At 36.1% G+C, this 15462-nt stretch overlaps 1 long non-coding RNA gene across 1 annotated transcript; it reads left to right on the top strand.

Moving 5' to 3' along the window:
* Nucleotides 1-2001: 2001 nt before the first annotated feature.
* Nucleotides 2002-14569, top strand: LOC107863477. Its single transcript, XR_001672267.2, has 3 exons — nt 2002-2195; nt 2256-2322; nt 14300-14569. It is a non-coding gene; the product is annotated as an uncharacterized LOC107863477 (long non-coding RNA).
* Nucleotides 14570-15462: the final 893 nt, after the last annotated feature.

Genomic DNA, 15462 nt, shown 5'->3' with positions numbered 1-15462 from the left:
TTTGTGGCTAGAATCATTATGTCATGAATCAATAGATCTAGAAAAAAAAAAAGAGAAAATAATCAGATCATTAGCTACACATCAACCAATCAAATTCTATCTTAACATATGTGAATTATACAGATTATATAGTTTTAAAAGAATGGATATGAAAAGAAAAAACTAAAGCATGTTAACCCTAAAATTTGTGAATCACCAATATAATACAAAAATAATAAAACATCGACAACTTTGCATTTAAGACACCTATATACTCAAAAGAGAAGAAACTAATTAATTATTAAGAAAAAAGGTGAAAGAACCAAGATTGATAATGATGTGAATACACCAAATTATAGGTCTTTTTTTTCAAAATCATCAACTCAAAACTAAATTTAAAAAGTAATTCTCTTATATTATAAGAGCGAGTTAAGTGGCTTAAGCAGGCACGCGGTCGATATGGTTGCTTGTGCTGCTTGCTTCAGCTGCTTCAGTCGTGATTTTACTGTATCACCTCTAATTAATTATTATAAGATATTTACATATTAAGAAATTAATAATATTTAATAAAAAGGTAAAATAGACATTTATGACATGTCTACTTCAACTATTTCAATCGAAATTTTACTATATCACTCCTAATTAATTATTATGGTCATCTAAATACTAAAAATTAATAATATTTCATAAAAAATTAATAAGAGGGAGTTAAGCAGCTTAAGCAGGTACGAGGTCGAAATGTCTGCTTGTGTTGCCTGCTTCATCTTCTTCATCCATAATTTTGCTATATCAATCCTAATTAATTATTATTAGCCATTTGCATGTTAAAAAATTAATAGTATTAATAAAAAAAGTAAAATAGACATTTTTGATATGTCTGCTTCAGCTACTTCAATCGTAATTTTATTAAATCACTTCTAATTAATTATTATGGTCATCTAAGTATTAAAAAATTAATAATATTTCATAAAAAAGATAAAATAGATACAAAATGATATGTCAACATAAAAAATTTATTTGACTATCGAAATTATATTAATGCACATAAATTTGAATGGGGTAGCTGAAAAGTAACATATATTATTTAAAATGAAATAAAAATATTGCAAATCACAATAATTAAGAACTTAATAAAAAAATATAAAAAGGTTAATTTATTGTCGAAATTTTATTTGTGCCACATAAATTGAGATGGAGTATTCATATCTTATTGAAAAATTATGTAAAAAAAAATTATAAATCACATAATTAACAATTTAAAAAATTTAAAAGATATAAAATATTTGGTTGACTTTCGAAATTACATCAGAGTCACTAAAATTGGAATAGAAGAAAAAATATTAGAAATCACAATAATTTAAAACTTAAATTATTTTAATAATTTATTACTTAAATACTGTATATGTCACATAATTTGAGATTAAAAAATAATATATATTGGGTCCATGCTAGCATCGGCTGTCAATATCTAGTAAGAAGAAAAATGAAATAACCGCCCCCCGCACCCCCCATTTGCAAAAACATAACTAAAAAGGATTGTGGAGAACTTTTATTTATTATATAATTTAATAAATAATTATATAAAGGAATATTTAAATTGATTATATATATTTTAGTCTCTTAATTTCTTTTTATATATTTTAGGACTTATATATTTATTTATTTTGACATATTTATTTTGTTAAGGTTCTCCCCAATATTTTAAGAGTTCTTAATTTAATAAAATAATAGTTGAAGGAAAATAGTGAAATGATTTCGTCTAAAAATGAGTCTTTTAATGAAAGACAAAAAGTTCGAACACCATTCGTAAGTCCCTTCACACTTTTAATATATTAGAAATAGAGATTAGAGATTAAAGATTAGAATGCTCAGTAGTTACAAGGTTTTTTTTTTAAAATAATTTTTTGTGGCATCTCAGCCATTTTTTTGGATAATAAAAAATAAATAAACAAAAACATCCGGCCCAAGGTCCAAATAATACAAATTCTAAACGTTGTAATGGAACCGATCCACTTTTCAAATTGACCTAGCTATATAAATGTCTCCCTTGTCTTTAGTTTCCATTCTCAGCTATTGTTGTCTCTTCATCGGCACCATGCTTCCTAGCCACTGCCGCCTGAACTCTTAGCTAACATTTATTCTTCTATGGGTAATCAATGTTGTTCTCATCCTCACGTTGCATATCTTCATCACAGAAGTGTTACCAAAACACCAAGGTAACTGTTGATTAATTTTCCTTATTCCTTTTCTTTTTTTATTGACTCTATCCATCATAGGTGGTTGGGTTGTCTCTGTCATGATGTTGAAGGAGGAAAGATCCATACTTATGTAGTTCCTCCATAGGTATTCCTTTCTACACTTCTTCCTTTCTTTGGAACCAAGCTAAGATTCTGATTCCCATTTTTATCCATTTAGATGAGCATTGGAGCTTCTGTATCAGTTATTGATTTGGGCTTGTGACTGCCCTCTTAGATTGATGGACTAATCTGACGTATTTCTCCTTTGTTTTTGGTGGTATCTTTTGTGAGCTAAAATAGATTGACCTATCTGATATAGCAGCTTTAGTATTCCTTGTATACGGATTATTACTATTGTTAATGTCCTTGCTGCTCTGAATCTTCATTTTGCATGTCTAGTCTTGGCTGAACACTTTGTAAATATGGCTTTATCCTTATGGTTTTAATTCTCAAGTTAGGAATTTTCAATTTATCCATGTTCATAATTTTTCTTCCTGTTGGTTGTATTTATTGAAAGGTATTTATTGTTGTTACATCTTCTAACTGGAATGCTAAATTAGCCATATCATCTGCTAACATGTTTCCTTCTCTGTATCTATGACTAATTGTAGCATTTATATTAGACATAAGCTTTCTAATTTCTTATACTGACTCAGTCATCTCCCAAGGGATATTCCATACCTTCTTGATAAAATCAACCATCATCAAAGAATCTGATTCAATTTCCACCTCCATGAAGTTCCTTCATGCACAAAATATTACAACTTCCAAGATTGCAGTCACTTTGGCTGCCATATTGATTGTTATGCCTAACTTCCCTGCTTGTGCATATAGCAAAGTTCCATCATCTCTTCTAACAACAAAACTAGATGAAGCCTGTCCTAGATTACACTTTACAGCTCTATTGGTATTGCACTTTATTTTACTAGGCTTAGGTAGCATCCATTTAACTGCATAATTGTAAAGTCTTAGCTTATATCTTCCTAACTTGTTCACCAAATCATCCCAGTTGTTCCTTATATCTTTATCCAAGGGAATTTATGTAACACCTTGTATCATTCTTGACTTGATTTCACTTCAAGTTGCATGTATAGGGAATTTAAAGCCTCAAAATTTTCTAAGTGTTGAGAGACTTAGGCTTATGTTGAGCCTCCTAACTTGGAAGGTTCTAAATTTTGCCTTCTCAACCTCGAGACATAGATTTTTGGGTCAATTCATGTTCAGGGGTGTAAAGGGCATATCTTGGGGGAGTTTCAAAATTTTTGGACGAGGATTGGGCCGTGTTTGGATCACGTAAATAGTGGGTCACCGCGATTGCACTGTGTTGCGGTGTCTATGGCAATGAGCCCCTCGGCACATCGCGATGGGTTCGCAACATGGGATTCTGATATGAGTTTAAAGGCCTAAGGGGAAATTATGTCCTTTTCTATCAATTCTAATTCATCTAACCTCGATTAATAACGTAATTAGGGCACGGAAATCCTCATTCCTTTCCAAATTACTCTCAAACAAACCATTCCCTATTCCCCAAAGATCAAGAATCAAATCCTTCCAAGTTCAAGATTCTCAAGAAAAATGTCAAGATTATGGTTTCACTCTTCAAACTAAGCACTTAAGGTATGTGGGACTACCCAAAACTCCATGGGCATAGGTTTGATTATTTTATCAAGTTTAAAGAGCCCAAATCACGTTTACAAAGAAGTGCTTTGATGTTGTTTCAAAAAGTATGTGTCATGGAATTGTTTTGATAAAAATATATGTCGTCTTGAACTACTTTCCATGGAATTGAACTATAACTATATATATATATATGTATGTATGTATATGCCTTTGTTGGTGTTGTAAAGTTGATTGAGAGCATAAATGACTAAACTCCCTCTTTTATTAAGATATCTTTGATTTCAAGTGTTATGGATTGTTTAAATGCATGGATTTTTCTTAAAGAATCTAGAGGGTGAATTCTTTACTAATGATCATGTAGTGATATAATTTATGACAAGTTGAGAGGGAGTTTTCATATGGTTAACGTTTATTTTGTCAAATTAACAATTTTCATCAATTTTAAGTAATGCAAACATGATGTGGCCACCTTATGATTGTACTATTGAGAGGAGAATATTTTGGTGTAAATTCAGATGAATATATATAGCATGACTCTTTCTCTCCCTTGATGTTTAAACTTTGGGTGTTCATTAACATGATAAGTGAAAAAGGGCTACAAATATATTATAGATTGATATGTGACTTGCAAGTCGGGGTATGACGATACCCGGTGATAATATGCCCTTAACAAAATAAGTGTTGTATGTTTCGAATACATGAAGAATAGTTTTAAAGAACTAATAGTTGGGCTAAAGAGAGCTAGTCGGTCACCTGAAGAAGGTTTGAGTTAGATAACTCTTAGCCCAATATTGTGTTTTGCCGATGCGGGGCTTATAATATGCTATCCTACATGGGATGATATATATGACATCTCACATGGGGGGATTCCTACGGTATACTCACATGGGGGTATTACCAGTTATTTATAAACTTCAATCCTTGCGAAAAACTTGGATTAGGGGCTTGGCCGCCGAGTTAAGGGTGGATTCCATATAGCCCATGGAATTACAAATTTGTAGAGTGTAGTGTCTAGCTCGAAAGAATAATAAAGAGTGAGTAAAAGTTGTCAGGATTGTTTTGAAGTTTACTAAAATATGCCCATGTATTTTTACCTATATTATATTTACTGTTATTGTGGAATGCTCTCACCTACATTGAATAATAACATGCTATTTTGGGTTGTTTCACATACCAGTACACTTGTATTGACCCCCTATATTTCAAGATCTGAGGCTCAGTCCCAGGGTCCCTCTAAGAAGTAGGCAGTTGTCAGACGTTGAAGTTGTTGAGCCTTCCTTATTTTTGGACGGCCTTGTTTCATGAGATGTTTACATCTAGTTTTAGTTCACGGTCCAATCGGGGGCCTTGTCCTGGTTTCAGACATATGTTGTTTCAGTTCTAGTAGAGATTTCATAGACGTGTATTAGATGGTTTTGAGTTTTATTGAACTTATGTCTGTATTGCTTAGTTGAAGTATTAGAATGACCATGTTTTCGTTTATTTTCCGCATCTTTATAGTATATGAATTGTGCACATGATTGCTAGTTAAAAAGGGCTCTCGACCCTTCACGGCTTGGGATGCTAGTCGCGTTTAGGGCCTTGGTTTGGGTCATGACAAATTAGTATTAGAGCACGGTTCATAGTCCCAGAGTAGCTGTGAAATCGCATCGGGTAGAGTCCTGTTTATGGGTGTGTAGAGCGCCACACTTATAAGAAGGAAACTACTAGGCATTTAGGAATGCCTCTTTTTCTTCATGATCTAGTTCATGCTATAAAGTCTGAATGTCTAATCAATGATTTCCTATATTTCAGAGATTGATTATGCCTCCCTATAGATCCAACGAACAAAATACCCAAGATGATGATGTACGCCCTACTCATGGGATGCGTACCCGTAGTAGAGCTCGTACTCTAGAGTTTGTTGCTACTAAAGGAGTTCTTCCAGCCCCGACTAGTCCACCTCAGGCTCCACGTACCGATGTTAATTATCTCTAGCCTCCCCAGAGAAAAGTTTCGAATGCTGAGTTCCGATATTCCATCCATATGATTGCTTAGCTGGTGGCCTCTCAGACCCGTCGGTCTGAATATGTGGGTTTTATGTCTGTGGTTCGTCTGAACTTACTTGGGTTAGCTAATTTATGAGGCTAAACCCACCCACATTTATTGGCACAAAGGTTGAGGAAGGCCCCCAAGGGTTCATTGATAAAATAGAGAAAATCTTTAGAGTTATGCATGCAAATGAAGTTAAAGGGGTTGTGTTGGAAACCTATCAGTTCAAGGACATCTAACCATTGGTATAATGAGTGGGAGGATTTAAAGGGTGGTGATCCTGAACCTTCTGTGTGGGGTGAGTTTGTAGAAGCTTTCCTGAACCGTTTCTTCCCCCAGGAATTGAGAGAGGCAAAGGCTGAAGAATTTGTGAATTTGAAACAAGGTAAGATGAGTGTTAAGAAGTATGCATTGAAGTTCACTTAGCTATCTCATTATGCTCCAGAGTGAGTGGGCAACATGAGGGCTCACAAGAAGAAGTTTACATCTGGTCTCTCGGATGATTTGGTGTTTGAATGTAAGGTAGCAATGCTGAACAAGGACATGGATTTCCATGTAATCAGTGCATATGCAACAGGTAGAAGAGGAGAAGAATAGGTTGGCTTAGGTGAGGGAGAAAGAGAGGCATGCTAAGAGAGCTACATTTGTAGATCAGAATGCCAGTCAATAGCAGGGTGGTAGGTCGGACCAGAGGTGGTTGAAGAAAATTTTTTGGAGCAATGCTCAGTCTTCAGCAAGTTTATCTATGCCCAGGACTTCGGGTGAGCAGCGGTTCTTGTCAGCAGTCTTAGGGTACTCAATACTAAGAGAGTGTGACTCAGTCTTTTAGGTTACACCCTCGTTGCGGAAATTATAGAAAGAATCACCCAAAAAGCTATTTTTTCCAGTGATAAGGTGTTTTATGCATACGGTCGGTGTGGTCATCTCCAAAGGGACTACCCCTCAGCCCAAGAGGATGTTGGGGGTGTGAAGTCCCAAGCAAATTCCACAGCCCCTCTTTCTAAGGGTACTACTTCAGCTACCGGTGGTAGTTATAATCGATTATTTGCCTTGTCTAATCGCAAGGAGGAAGAGACTTTGCCAGATGTTGTTACAGATATGTTACTGGTTTTCTCTCGTGATGTATATGTGTTACTTGACTGTAGGACCAGAAGGGTTACTTTCTCTTTTCCTAATGAGCCAGCGATTGAGTGGGAGGGATATTCTCAAGCACCTAGGGGGAATTCATATCTTATATTAGGGCCCGTAAGGTTATATCAAAAGGGTTGTCTGTACCATCTTGTTTGTATCAAGATTCCAGTACTAAAAGTCTTTCCCTCCCATCTATTCTGGTACTTAATGAATTTCTAGAAGTTTTTCCCAATGACCTTCTTGGGATACCACCAGATAGGGAGAGATTTTGGCATTGATTTATTGTCGGACACCTATCCTATTTCTATTCTGCCATATAGAATGGCTCCCGCAGAATTAAAAAAACAGTTAAAAGACCTGCTTGACAAAGGCCTTATTCATCCTAATGTCTCTTCCTGGGGTGCTTCGGTACTCTTCGTGCATAAGAAAAATGGCTCCCTTCATATGTGTATAGATGTCACAGTCAAGAATAAATACCCTCTTCCTAAAATTGATGACCTTTCTGACCAACTTCAGGGTGCCAAATGTTTCTCTAAGATAGATCTTCATTTGGGGTATCACCAGTTGAAGGTTAGGGAGGCTGATATTCCCAAAATAGCTTTCCAAACCCAATATGGTCACTATGAATTTTTGGTTATTCCTTCGAACTGACTAATGCCCCCGCGACTTTTATAGACCTAATGAATAGGGTGTTTTGTCAGTTTCTAGATCTGTTCATCATAGTCTTTATTGATGACATATTGGTTTACTCTAAGAATGAGGAGGATCATGCAAATCACCTTCGAACCGTCCTTCAAACCCTCAAAGACCATGAGTTGTATGCAAAGTTTTCCAAGTGTGAATTCTGGCTTAGTGCTATTGTTTTCCTGGGGCACATTGTTTTTGGTGAAGGAATTAGAGTTGACCCCCAAAAGGTTGAGGCAGTGAGAAAATGTTCCAAACCCATGACTCCAATCGACATCCGGAGCTTCTTGGGTTTGGCAGGAGATTTGTAGAGAGCTTTTCCTCCATAGCTGCTCCACTTACTAGATTGGCTCAGGAAAAGGTGAAATTCTTATGGTTAGACTTTTGTGAGAAAAGTTTGAGAAACTGAAAGACAAGTTGACTACCGCATCAGTTTTGACTCTACCTGAGGGTATGAAGGGTTTTCTTGTGTATTGTGATGCATCCCGAGAGGGACTTGGGTATGTTCTTATGTAACATAGTAAGGTGGTGGCTTACGCATCTAAACAGCCGAAGGTGCATGAAAAGAATTATCCCACCCATGACTTAGAATTAGTTGCAATGGTATTCGCACTAAAGATTCGGTGTCATTATCTATATGGGGTGCATGTTGATATTTTTACTGCACAATTTTACAGTATGTTTTCTCATAGAAAGAACTGAATCTCATGCAGAGGCGGTAATTGGAACTGTTAAAGGATTATGACATGACCTTTTCTTATCATCTGGTAAGGCCAATGTAGTGGCTGACGCCCTTAGCAGATTGTCAATGAGCAGTCTTTCTTATGTAGAGGAAGGAAAGAGAAATATGGTGAAGGATATTCACTGGCTTGCAAATTTGGGAGTTCGACTCCTAGATTTCGAAGATGGAGGAGTAATTGTTCAAAAGGTTGCTAAATCCTCCTTTTATGCAAAAGTTAAGGAGAAATAGGTCGAGGACCCCATCTTGATGCATATTAAGAAATATATTGGTCAACAAAAGGTAATGGCATTTGAAATTAGTGGTGATGGGATTTTAAGTTATCAAGGCAGGTTATGTATGCTGAATGTGGATGGGTTGCGAGAAAGAATTCTTGATGAAGCTTACACTTTCAAGTATGTTGTTTACTCCGGTTCAACTAAAATGTATCATGACCTTAAGACTATTTACTGGTGGAATAATATGAAAAAAGATGTTGCTAACTTTGTGTCTAAGTGCTTGAATTGTTAACAAGTCAAAGGTAGAACATTTAAGACCAGATGGCACTTCCCAAGAGATATATTTGCCTATGTGAAAGTGGGAGATAATCAACATAGACTTCATTATGGGACTTCCGAGATCTCAAAACCAATATAACTCCATTTGGGTGATTGTAGACAAGATGACTAAGTCTTGCCATTTTCTTCCCGTGCGGACAAATTATTCGGGAGATGACTATGATAAGCTGTACATACAAGAAATAGTTCGGTTGCATGAGGCTCCTGTGTCTATTATATCCGACCGAGGTACACAATTTTCTTCTCAATTTTGGCAATCTTTTCAGAAGGGTTTAAGTACACAAGTATACCTTAGTACTGTGTTTCACCCTCAAACAGATGGACAAGCAGAATGTACTATTCATACCTTAGAAGATATGTTGAGGGCTTGCGTGATTGGATTTAAGGGTAGTTGGGTAGATCATTTGCCATTGATAGAATTCGCCTACAATAATAGCTACCATTCCAGTATTCAGATGGCTCCTTTTGAAGCCCTTTATGGGAGGAGATGTAGGTCTCCGATTGAGTAGTATGAAGTGGGTGAAACCCGGTTGTTTGGGCCTGACCTTGTCCATAAGGCAATAGAGAAGGTAAAAATCATTAGGGAGTGACTTAAGATAAGCTTAGAGCCACCAAAAGTCTTGTGCCGATGTTAGAAGAATGGAGTTGGAATTTGAGGTTGATGATTGGATATTTCTAAAGGTCTCCCCTATGAAGGGAGTCATGTGATCTGGACAGAAAGGTAAGCTTAGCCCTCGTAACATAGGCCCATACCAAATTATAAGAAGGATTGGTGGAGTTGCTTATGAATAAGATTTGCCTGCGAGTCTGGCTTCTGGACATCCTGTATTTCATATATTGATGTTGAAGAAATGTATTGGAAATCATTCTCTTGTGTTTTCTATGGAAGAAATCAATGTAAAGGATTTATTGTCATACAAAGAAAAACTCATTGCCATTTTAGATCGTCAAGTTTGAAAGTTGAGGAGCGAGGAGATGATTTCGGTTAAGGTGTTGTGGAAGAATCAAAAAGCTGAGGAATCTACTTGGGAATCAGAGGATGACATGAGTATGAGGTACCCGACTCTTTTTGAAACCGCAGTGATGTTTTGGAAGGTACAAATCTTATACTACTGTAACGTCCTGAGACTACCCTCTAGTCGTTACAGGTGCTTACGGTCCTAAGAGACCATAAGCTAACCCATGAGCTGGTACCTGCTGTGATCACTGAATAATATAATCATGAATATGGAAGATTAACTGAAATGCCATAAGGTTTTAATAATGAAATAACTACTAAATTATGAATCTAATAAAATACTGAAATCTGAATAGTCTAAATAGCTAACTGTAGTGTCTGAAAAGCCTTTAAACTGAATAATGTGAGTTGATGGGACATGCCCCAACTAACTCTACTAACTATCGAGATAAAGACATGAAGTTATATAATATGTCCTCGAATGATAAGGACTCACCAATGCTACTGTACTGTAGATAATCTGAGAATTTAGGTGCGATTCGGGAACTGAGCGTCAGCACCTATGATATGAGACATCATAGCGCAAAGAAAAGGTATGCGATCAGAACTTTGAATATACTGGTATGCTAAATGAGGTAGACTGATATGCATGATCTCATGAATAGGAATAATAATAATTAACTGGATATGTATATAAAGTATGGAGTACTGAATAAAGAGCATAGAATTTGTAGATACTGAAAATGAATGAAAATCTATAAATACTATGGATGCATGACCAAACATATAACATGAACTGAGTAAAATCTTTAAACTGAAATATTGAGGTAACTGAAATTTGTATGCTTTGGTCAAACAACACTAAGACTGCATAACTGAGTTGAGACTGTAACTGAGACTATATCTGAGACTGTGGGAGGTATCATCTAACCGACATTCCCTAATTTGAGCTAACCGGGGTCCAATATATAACCCCAGCTGGAAGGGTGTTAATACCGTGTCACGAGTACTAATAATGGTTGTGTAGATCCACTAAACTGATATAATGTCTGAAGAACTAAGGGTGTCAAGCCTGAACTGACGGGTGACCCCTGCGAGATAGTCAAACCTAATCTGATAGGTGACTACTCATATCCTACGCTGGCTACGTAGTTCTAGAGTATATGGACTCCTACTAAAGACTTTGCCTATCTGACGGGAAAGCCGCCATCCCTACACTCACTCGGTGCTAATCCTACTCCCAACTGAAAAACACTGAGATACTAGACTGTTTTGAGTTGAATAACTGATATCTGACTATTCTGATAATGCTGATAATATAATCTGAAGACTATTCTATAATGTACTGAGACTAGACTAAATAAACAACTATGATTTTTGGATATTCAATACCCCTAAGACTCAAAAACAACAATGCTGAAAAGACACTAAAGCTTGAAGGCCAAAACATGAAGGCTCTTATTAAATACATCACTCTTGTAGGCATTTTATCAAACACTCGCACTTCATCGTTTAGTCAATTCATGGGAATAGTATAAAACTTAAAATAATAGCATGACTTTAACATTTATAACACTAAATCATGATCTATTCAAAGAATGACAATATTAAAACATGGGGGATTTGATAACAACGATAATTCCATTAAAGTATGGTATAAAAATCAATATTCAAGGAAGTTCATGGAGATTCATAGTTTTAAATCACAATTTAATATCATAAATCTTGAAAAGATGATAGATTTGTAATTCAAACGAATACTTGGACTTCATGGATGAAAGGAATCCATGGATGAACATCTAACATACCTGAAATGATGAATCTAACATACCTGAAATGATGAATTCAGAAGGATTGATGGAGAGTTCTTTAGATTTGACCTTGATTCTTGAGAGCTAGGGTTTCTTGTTTTTGAAAGTGAGGATTTTAGTTTGAGAGAAAGTGAATAATGATGAGTATTTAGGTCAATTAGGGGTTAAATTTCGTGTTTAGGGTGAGTTTAGGACTTAGGAAAAAGACCTAAATACCCTTAAACAAATTTTAAAACACAAGCTGGAAACTAAAATCTCAATTTTTGGCCTTAGTGCGATGCGCCACTATCACGCCAAGCCAATGTAAAAGGGATAACTGGGACCTGGACAAACGCCGCGACGCGCCACCATCGCGGTAAGCATGTGGGTGCCAATTTGTCCATCTTCACGACGTGTCAGGATCGCGGAGGCCTACTGGAAATTGACAAATGTCAAATTGACCTATGGCGCGATGCGCCAGGATCGTGTAACCTCATTGGAATTTTCCAAATGGGAGATTGGCCTACTACATGATGCGCTAAAGGTTAAAATGACGGGGTTTTGCGACTGAAACTTAAAATCACCATAACTTCTTACCTGAATATCAGATTTAGGCGAATTTTATATCGTTGGAAAGCTAATTGAATTTACTATGCAATGACAGGTTATAAATTGAAAAATAATGAGTGTTTCAAAAAATTCATATATGAATACTCATGTATTGGGACTTAGATTAAGCTACGGAAAATATGGGGTGTTACAACTACTCTTTTCTTTCATTGTAGTGCTTGAAATCGTGCGTGCTGTATCCCGAGTCATAATTCGGGGATGAATGATCCCAAGGGGGATGATGTAATACCCCGTATCATTCTTGACTTGATTACACTCCTATTTGTTGAGAGACTTAGGCTTATGTTGATCCTCCTAACTTCAAAGGTTTTAAATTTGGTCTTCCTGACCTCGAGTATTGATTTTTGGGTCAATTTATGTTCAGTGGTGTAAAGGTCATGTCTCAGGGGAGTTTTGAATTTTTCGAACAAAGATTAGGTCGTGTTTGGATCACGAAAATAGTGGGTCACCGCAATTACACTGCATCATAGTGCCTATGGCTATGAGCCCCTTGGCGCATCGTGATGGGTCCCCAAATGGGATTTTGATATGAGTTTAAAGGCTCGAGGGGCAATTATGTCCTTTCCTATTAATTTTAATCAGCATAACCTCGATTATTAACGTATTTAGGGCAAGAAAATCCCCATTCCTTTCTAAATTACTCTCAAATAAACCCTTCCCTCTTCCCGAAAGATCAAGAATCAAATCCTTCCAAGTTCAAGATTCTCTAGAAAAGTGCCAAGATTAAGGTTTCACTCTTCAAACTAAGCACTTAAGGTATGTGGGACTACCCTAAACTCCATGGGCATAGGTTTAATTATTTTATCAAGTGTAAGGATCCCAAATCACATTTACAAAGAAGTGTTTTGATCTTGTTTAAAAAAGTATGTGTCATTGAATTGTTTTTAATGAAAATATATGTCGTCTTGAACCACTTTCCATGGAATTGAACTATAACTCTCTCTCTCTCTTTCTATATATATATCTATATACATATATGACTAAACTCCCTCTCTTATTAAGATATCTTTGATTTTAAGTGTTGTGGATTATTTAAATACATGAATTTTCTTAAAGAATCTAGAGGGTGAATTATTTACTAATGATCATAAAGTGATATGGTTTATGACATGTTGAAAGGGTGTTTTCATATGGTAAACGTTTATTTTGTCAAATTAATAGTTTTCATCAGTTTTAAGTAATGCAAACATGATGTGGCCACCTTATGATTGTTCTATTGAGAGGAGAGTATTTTGGTGTAAATTCAGATGAAAACATATAGCATGAATCTTTCTCTCCCTTGATGTTTAAAACTTTGGGTGCTCATTAACATGATGATAAGTGAAAAAGGGCTACAAATATGTTATGGATTGATATGAATGGCTTGCAAGTCGGGGTATGATGATACCCGGTGATAATATGCCCTTAACAGAATAAGTGTTTTGTGCTTTGAATGCATGACAAATGGTTTTAAAGAACTAAAAGTTGGGCTTAAGAGAGCTAGTCGGTCACATGAAGAAGGCTTGAGTTAGATAACTCTTAGCCCGAAATCGTGTTTTGCTGATGCGGTGATTATGATATGCTATCCTACATGGAAGGATAATTATGACATCTCACTTGGGGGGATTCCTACTGTATACTCACATGGGGATATTACTAGTTATTTATGAACTCCATTCCTTGCAGCAAACTTGGATTGGGGGCTTGGCCGTCGAGTTAAGGGCGGATTCCATATAGCCCATGAAATTACAGATTTGTAGGGTGTACTTTCTACCTCAGAAGAATAATAAAGAGTGAGTCAAAGTTGTCAGGATTGTTTCGAAGTTTACTAAAATATGCCCACATATTTTTACCTATATTATATTTATTGTTATTGTGGAATGCTCTCATTACATTGAATAATAACATGCTATTTTGGGTTGTTTCACATACCAGTACATTTGTATTGACCCCCTATATTTCAGGATCTGAGGCTCAGTCCCGGGGTCCCACTAAGCAGTAGACAGTTGTCAGACGTAGACGTTAAAGTTAGTGAGCCTCCCTTATTTTTGGAAGGACCTGTATCATGAGATATTTACATTTGGTTTTAGTTCATGGTCCAACCGGGGGCCTTGTCCTGGTTTCAGACATATGTTTTTTCAGTTCTAGTAGAGATTTTGCAGACGTGTATTAGATGGTTTTGAGTTTTATTGAACTTATGTCCGCATTGCTTAGTTAAAGTATTATAATGACCATATTTCTGTTTGTTTTTCGCATCTTTATAATATATGAATTATGCCCATGATTTCTTGTTATAAAGGGCTCTCGAGCCTTCACGGTTCGGGATGCTAGTCGCAGCCACGACCTCGGTTTTGGTCATGAAAATTTAACTCTGAGCATTTGTTTTATCAATGTCAATACTTGAGGTTCATGCTTTCAATGTTTTGCACCTCTCATGGTTCCTCTTATTTCTTATTTTCCAAAACACCCACATAATGATTATTGGTACTGCTTTAAATACCTGTTGATACTTTATTTTGGCTTCTTCGAACCACTAAATCCTTAGCACATGGGTTAGTTGCGCTCCACCCATTACAATACCTGCAAAATCAGCAAACTCCTTCCATAGCTGAATAGCTATGGGAGTTGTTAGAAATAAATGCCCCATTGTCTCCCGACTATAATACTCACAACACCAACATCTTGATACAATGCTTATCCTTAATCTAGAAATGTTGTCATCTGTAGCAATCCTATACTTCCGCGATCTCCATAGGATAAAACATATCTTGGTTGGGAATGTTTTATTCCAAATCTTTTTGTAATCATTATTTTCTATTCTTTTACTTCTGAGAACTTCATATGCATCCTTAACAGTGAGCTTCTCATCAAAATTAGACATCCACCATACTTTGTCTCTGTAAGAATCACTTATGAATGGTTTGATATTGTCCTTTATGTACTGCATCATGTCTTCTGATATAATCCTTTAGCTTGTCTACATTCCAGACACCCTCCTTTGTTATAAAATTCATGACTTCAATTTCCTCCTCAGTGTTATTTCCTTCTTCAAAAAATATAATGCACTTAACTTTGTCCAACTATCCAACCAGAAACTGGCCCCTCCATTCTTGATCTGCCAAAAAAT

Source organism: Capsicum annuum, chromosome 3 (genome assembly GCF_002878395.1).
Source record: "Capsicum annuum cultivar UCD-10X-F1 chromosome 3, UCD10Xv1.1, whole genome shotgun sequence".
Lineage (NCBI taxonomy): Eukaryota > Viridiplantae > Streptophyta > Magnoliopsida > Solanales > Solanaceae > Capsicum > Capsicum annuum.
Note: the sequence above shows the minus strand (reverse complement) of the source record. Positions and strands in the feature narration are given on the sequence as shown.